We start from the raw sequence: 8327 nt of genomic DNA, 5'->3' as shown, positions 1-8327 counted from the left end.
AAAGTGGCCCTTTTGTGTAGTAGTCATCACTATATGATGCATGTTGAATATTTTATGAACTTTAAGCAGACTAAAATACAGCATGAATATTTCATGAAAACAAATCAGTTTTCATTGGCCGCTTAAGCGGTCGTGAACAGCACGCGCAAGTGAAATGTCAAAATCATCATCATCATCAAAATTAAAATAATCAATATTTCACACCGATGCTGCATATTGATAAAAGAAAATACAATGCGACACATTAGTGATATTTTCTGGTCATCCTTCGCCAGATGTGCATTAAAAACAAAGCCGTTTTGTAACTTTGCCCGTGCACCAGGCATAAACAAAACCTCACAAAAAATACTCAAACGTCTTTTTGGGTAGTCCTGCGAGCTGCCTAACAAACGGCACGAAACCGTAAAGCTCCCTGGCTGAGGTAATTAAGTGAGGTGCAGGCTTCAATTCAAGCTGTCAAGCCTGTAGTATCATTTTCAGATATTGAAAAACTGCACACTCAGCCCAAAGCTGCGTTGCCGCCGCCGCCGCCGCCGCCGCCGCCGCCGCCGCCGCCGCCGCCGCAGCGTTGCTTTTGTTCCACTTTAACCGCCGATTAACCACCTAATTTGATTCACGGCCCGTCCTAGTTTCCCTCTGGGAGGTTCCCTTTCTCGCCTGTCACTGAACGACCTTTTAAGGCCAATATAAGGGGGTGGGGGGTTAGGGGGGGAGGGGGGCCTGCACACCAACAGAGGTAAACAAAGTTCTCAATAGGGTTGAGGTCAGAGGATGATGCTTAGATCATGGATGAGTTATGAGTAGCCTGTGTGTGAAGCGAGCTGAGAAAATGGTGGGGCATTGTGATTTCCTAGGGAATGTCGTCAAAGTGGTCATTCGAAAACGTAAACATTTGCATTTGTTAACTCTGGATGAACAACATTTAAAAAAAAAAAATGAAAGTGACAGAACAGGCCGAAAAATATTTTTCTTGTCGGAGAGTGACAGGCATGAGGAACAATATAAAGAAATACATTGTGTATACTGTCCCTAATATATTGCCCCTTTGAGGTTCGCCAAATGAAAACCAGCAAACATGTGAGAAAGCCTCTCTTCCAGTTTTTTGTTGTGCCAGGAGGACACATGGCTCGCTCATGTTCGACACACATTACGCAATGCTGCCGTAACAGCAGACGCCATGGAGACGGGTCGCAGTTGTCTGACACACGTGCGCACACATGCGCCCCGCTTTCAAACAAAGGGGCCGTATTATGTGAAGGTGTGCGCTTGGACGTTTTGACCTGCGGGGGGGAGACTGTGGGACCCGCTCGACATCATCCGTTGAACCGCCCGCCAATCCCCGTATACTTCTATATCCACACACAAAGAGATTCCATTCCAATCACAGTTGGTTCACGGCATCAGACCACGACCGGCAACAGGTGTGATATTACACCACGGCCGCAACGCCCGATGTTGCGCAACACGTCCTATTGATTCTTTAGCCCGCCCCCTCGTGTAATTGACCTTTTCTCCTACAAATATTGATTTTGCGCGCTATGAGACTCTTGACTACCTCGCGAAGAAAGCGCGGGCGTCTCTGCATGGCGTGCGATCCGCCGTATGAATCGAGCATGCCGATTGGAGTAGAAATAATGCACAGCGATGCCTCGACTTGCATTGTTTTGTTGAATGCAATCAACATTTTCATTAGGAACAGGGATGCTCAATACTACTCTGTTTTAGACCGATACCATCATGAGTACTCAATCATGAGTAGTCACCGATACCAAGTATTGATACAACTAGTACTTTTGATGACATTTTCCAAAAAGAGAAAATGAGAGATAATTTTAGGATGTATATATCCCCAAAATAGCATTTTTCTTTAAAATTGCATGAATTTAAAGTGAAAAAGTTGAGCACTGGCCCAATATGATACCTGGTATTAGTTTTCGCCAATACCCTCATTAGGAACAATTCTAAAGTCTAATGTCTCCTTTTTCTTTCTCCTCCCATGACTTGGGGGCAAGGCTGGGTGAAGATTTGCCATTTTCGTGTGATGGCTGGACTGCACCATCTGAAACACGATCAGGTCAAAGCCATAAAAAGAGATGGGTGAGTACTGATACCAGTTTTTTTTTTCCAAGATATTGGTACTCGACCACCATTTGTGGCTGTTTTCTAGAAATTAGAAGACTAGAAAATTGACATAAATTTCATGCATTTTAAGGGAAAATATATGTATTAAAAAATATATATTATTATTTGTCATTGTTTTATTTTGGAGGGGGGGATTTTTTCATATCAAAAGTACTAGTGGTATCGCAACTTATTAGTTATTGGTATCGGTATGGAAAAAAAGTGGTATCGGACATCCCTACACAGAACCATGCTGCGTGAAGTGATGCTTCAATGGGTGAAAAAAAAGAAATCTATGAACTGCTTTTAAATTATGGAAAAAAACACCTTTAGATTAATAACACTATTTAAAAAAAAAGTACAGTTAAAGGGTTAAAATGTCAATAAAAAATAATTATTTTCCTAGATGTGTCCAGCAGTGAATGCGTTAAGCGCCGCGGAAGGGGAGTCTACCTGCCCCGCCCACCCAGTCTTCATTTGCATATCAGGCGGGAAAGCTGTGGCTGGCTCTTTGTTGCCGCTCCGCCCCACAAAAAAAAAAAAAAAAAAAACTCTCACAAAACGCCGCACTGGCGGGAAAAAGAGCCGGCACCCGCCCACCCGCGACAAAGGAGGAAAGCCAGACACGCACAGCCTCTTTTGTCTCACTTGCACCCCCGCACACACAAACACACACATCCTATAAGGTCTGACTGAGGATACAAAGAAAGGTGAGATGCACACATTAGAAAAATAAGCAACCTGAGATTACAGTGTATGTTTTGGAAAAAGAGTACAGTGGGTGGCTGCAAAAAACAGGAAGGCATGATATGCTTGGGGAAAAAGAGGGAGGCAAAAAATAACGACCCCCCCCACACACACACACACACACATAAAACCGTATTACATAAGCAAGCAGGAAATATGCAGGCTTGGAGCCACCCGGGGAGGAAACTATAGGCAAGCATGCGACTGACCCACCAAACTTAACGTTTTGACACTTTGATCTGTTATGGCTGATACGCATCACTGGCATGGAGAACTGAGAGTGTGTGAGTGCGTGCGTGCGTGAACTGGGTTCAATGAGTTCATGCAGCACTCTTCCTCAAACACACACACACACACACACACACACACATCAATAAGTAATAACCTGCACTTGGATGCATACATGTGTGTGTGTGTGTGTGTATGTGTGTTTATGTAACCATAATGCATACAATGAAGGAAGCGCGCACACACGCACAAAGCTGAGTAAGTCACACCTGAGAGCGTTGCGTTTCCCGCGCAGTTATGCAACTTCCGAATTGTGTTCCTGATAACACTGGAAAAAACACACACACACACACACGCGCGCGTCAACGTTTAAAAGGCTGTAAATGAGAGAATGGTGTCAAGTAGGGGAGGACGAGTCAAGTCTACGTACAAACAACACACGTGCACAAAAACACAAACGAATACACAAAACATAAATACAAATACATATGAAATATACACTCTAAAAACAGTTAGGTCAAAAATAACCAAACTATGGGTCAAAAATGGACTAATGCTCTACTTAGGTCAATTTGACCCAAGTTTGAGTCAAGAAATGGGTCTTTTAGTGTAACACAACTCATAAATTGGTCAGATCCTTTACTTGGGTCATTTTGTATAAAACGACACAGAATGTTGGGTCAATTTGACCCATAAAGTGGATCGGTCCATTTTTGATCTATAATTGGGTTACTTTTGACCCAACTGTTTTTAGAGCGTACAAACTCAAAAACACATACAAATGCAAACGTAAAAACACAAATACATGCACACACACACATAATACAGATACACAAAACATATAAAAACCCACAGCAAATGAAATCACACACAACCAAAACAAACATACACTAAAAACATATACATAAAACAAACAAAAACACTCACTCATGAAACTTACACTCTAAAAACAGTTGGGTCAAAAGTAACCTAATTATGGATCAAAAATGGACCGATCCACTTTATGGGTCAATTTGACCCAACTTTCTGGGTCGTTTTATTCAAAATGACCCATTAAGGTTCTGACCAATATTTATAAGTTGTTTTACGCTGAAATACCCATTTCTTGACTCAAAGCTGGGTCACATCGACCCAAATAGAGGATCGGTCCATTTTTGACCCAACTGTTTTTAGAGTGTACAAACCCAAAAACACACACACAAAAAAAACATGCACACACAAACAAAACATCCAAAAAGCACACATATAAAAACACAATCGCACACACAAAACATACAAAAGCAAAAACATGACAAACGCACACAAACATACACAAAAACACACGTACACAGAACAAAAAATTAACACACACTAAAAAACGCACACATGAGACATACACACACACAATATATATATGTACACAAAAACAAAAGCACATTCATACAGAAACACCAAACCAAAAACATTAGCACTCCAAAACGCACTCAATCAAAACAAAAAAAAATGCACAAAATTACCAAAAAACAAAATCCCCATTTAGCCCACCCAACCCCATTCAGACTGTGTTGTACTTCGGACTTTCATTTTTTGGAGAATTATTATTACAATCTGCTTTCTATTCCCGCCATCGGACACATGGACCGAGCGACTCCCCAATTAGCCTCTTGCATGTCAGCCGGCAGACCTCGGTGCGTGTTTCCCTCGTCTCGCCGGGGGCCAGATGGCAACGAGTGTTTAGCGCGGCGGGATTAGAGATTAGGATTAACGTCAAATTACCTGCGCGCTCAGTCACTGGATGACACACTACTATGTGAGGCCCGCAGAGTGCGTCGTCACTCAAGGAAATGGGACTCAATCGGCCATAAAGTACACAACATATGATTGGCTCGCTACCAGCTATAACACGGGGAAAAATAACATAACCATATAAGGAAGGGTCTATGTAGTGTGTGTGTGTTATCTGTGGAATAACATCAGCGTCCGCGCCGTGGTCTGTGTGTGATATATGTTGGCCGCTGCGAAAAGCCAGACGCGCCAGGCAAAAATCCAGGGCAAACAGGCTAGACGCACAATAAGCATCCTATAAGCTGCAGCCCCACGTTATGTAACCAGTCAGACGGCAGCTCCCCCCCCCCCCCCCCCCCACCGGCACCGACGGACGGGCGGGCCTCACGTATAGCCTCGACGCGACTGCTTCCCTGATCGTGCTTGGAACTCAAAACAACCGGTTCTGAAATACCGTGAAGATAATCAAACCTGCCAAAAAAGTGTTTTTAATAATAGGAAGGAACTCTCGATAGTATTGTGTCATATAAAGAGTAATTGTTTATCATAAACATTTTATAATATACATTGGGAGAACCTACCCCCGGTTATTCACAGAAATGTATTTGCAATGTTTATTTACCCTTACTTTTTTCGCATAAAAAAAAAAATCTCTTAAGCAATTCTAAATAGTTGCAGATTATCTCGAGAGCAGGGATTTATTGGAGTAGAATGTATAGAATCTGTTGTGCTGCTCGTTGTGCTGCGGGCACCAGGGTGCAGTATGACACATACAGACAAACTACACAGATTTACCGACGAAACGCAGAAGAACGTCTCGACTACGATGCAAAAATATCAAGTCGTTATTTGCAGAGGGTAAAGAAAAATTGCTGGCGGCGGGCAAAAAAAACCCTGTACCTCCGGAAATTGTCACTTTTCAGGAGACTCCAGAAACGGCATGTTTGTTCAACCATTATTAACATTGCATCTTCAAAGACAGCAAGCCTTTTTCAACACTTTAGATTGGTCAATAATTTGGAAAAATGACACCCAGATTTTTGAAAAAATATGAAATTTGCCAAATTGTGACTTAAGACGTTTCGGCCCGACATCGATCTACAGTATGCCTGAGGGTAGGGCCCAACTTCCTTTTTTTTTAAGCCAACGTGGATTCCGATATTTGTCAGAAGAAAATTCTGGTTAACAAATTAAATAGCCAATTAATTAAAAAAAATATAGTGCCTAATTAACTTGGGGTTTTTTTGAGTCCCGTAATGCTAACAACAATAAAGACATGAATTAGAGGCAGAAATATGACTATTTTATTATACTTTGTCCTCTATAATTGTTTGGCTTTACAAAAGAAAAAAATTGGTTTCATATCACGTGTTAATAGACTTACAAAACAAATGAAAAAATAAAAATAATTAAAACATTTGCAAGTTAAAGGTTTAGAATTACTATATTTAACCGATGCTAGTTTCATAAGGCCGTCTATGGCATTTTACATTGTGTGATAGCATGAAGCTAAAAGACTTTTGTAAGACAAAGTTCATGCGCTTTAGGTCAATATTATTCCCTCGCTGCCAAAAGGTTGCTTCTTTGCGAACACTTGCAACTCAAGACAAAAAGAAAAAATGGCACTCGCAAGTCAAGGCACCGCCGATTGTACAAGAAAGCGTGCTGGAGGACGGCACTGTCTGGCAGTAAATCCCACCCCAAAAATGCAATAAGTGGACTTGTGAGAGTCTTAAACCGAGAGGTTATTTGAGTTGAGTGTGTGGATTCTCTGCGACGGGCTGTGCAGATTACTAATTAGCCTTGTGACCTAGCATGCTGCGCTAACTTTTTACTCCCCACTCTCCTGCAGGGGCATGTTCAGGTCAGGCCTTATGTCAATGAATTACTGCAGCCATCTTTTTCTTTTTTTTTCTCGAAATGCCTGAAGGTGTCATAACAAACCAGCTGACAGGATACACATCCACTAAAAATACTCAACAGCACACATCACATGACTGAATGAATTCAAAGACTCCAAAATGGGAACATGATGTGCGACGTCATGAATACAAGGGAAAAGGATGGAGGGAGATAAAGCAGCTATTGTGTATGTTGTACATATAAAAAGCATCAAACAAGAGGAAGGAAAAGTGGCTCGTCCACAAAAGCGTGTTATAAAAAGGCTGCTGCTTGGGGACCTTTTGTTACCTCCACCAAGGATGTAACACTTATAATTGTTTCCCAGAGTGAATCTTTTGTTAGTTGCCTACTTTTAAAAATGTGTTTGGGAGCGAGTTCTCAATTTCCTCTGAATCATGATTTCTTTTTTTTTGGGGGGGGGGGGGTGTATCCACCAATTTTCAAGATGCATGGATACAAGCACAATATTGTCTTGCGAATGAAGTGCCGCCTCCAAATCTGAAAACGTGTTTGTGTGCATTTTTGATTGTCTGTTACATCTGCGATTTTGTGATGTCTATTAGACAGGGCTATGGCCCATATAATTATAGCTCCTCCCCCCTCACTTCAGAGTTCCTTGGAACCAAGATTCAAAGTGAATCACGGATATTCAGGGGAGGAATCCAATTTCTTTGTCAATTTTCATCCATCAGCTGCAGTCGTAAGGATTTTAAATTTCTGACAAATACGCGCAACTGTGACAGGAATTTCTTTACCTTTAACATGTCTATCTAGAATTTTCAAATTTTCTGGGACGACTCGATTCGTCACTTCCTCTGGTCCATGTCTCGTGTGGTACACACCATGTCACCAAACAGAACAGAGACTTGTCACTTGTGATGCTAAATGCTACACATGACATTTATTAGGAAACTAATTGGGGGACACTGTTTCATGATTTTTATTTTTTATTATTTTTTTACATTGGTTAATTTTCATGACATTTTTGCTACCACCTGTGTATTTTTCTTTCATTAACAAAAACAAAACAAAAGGAAGTCTCGACGGTTTGCATGGAGAGCTCCATCAACTTGCGACTTAAATGTCTAGATGTCAACTTCACACAAGTTCCTGTAAACAACAAAGTCCATTGTTTCGCGCGTGTGAATTCTCAGCCCATGCTGTGGAACGGGCAGAGTCTGAACAGTTCAACCCAAGACACAAGTTAGGACCGCCCCCCTCATTTGAATAATATACCATGATGCATTTCATGCTTACGTCTGCAGCAGAACATTTTTATTGATTGATATTTAATTATTTTTTTTAAATGTATTTCCACATTTTATGTTTTTTAACAATTTTTTTTGGTTTGTTTTTATTTCCTTTTTTATTCTTATTTATTGTTATATTATATTATATTTTTTAAATTACATTTTTGAATAATATATATTTTTTGTATCCGTTTTTATTGTCACTTTTGGGGGGGGGGTAGTTTTGGTCCTCCATACATGTTTTTTTTCCCTAGCTATTAACAACATGGTTGGGATCTTATAGTACAATGTGACTTCTGTACTGTACGGCCAAAT

This window comes from Leptonotus elevatus, chromosome 19, assembly GCF_054856555.1.
Source record: "Leptonotus elevatus isolate MCC_2025b chromosome 19, RoL_Lele_1.0, whole genome shotgun sequence".
Classification (NCBI taxonomy): domain Eukaryota; kingdom Metazoa; phylum Chordata; class Actinopteri; order Syngnathiformes; family Syngnathidae; genus Leptonotus; species Leptonotus elevatus.
Note: the sequence above shows the minus strand (reverse complement) of the source record.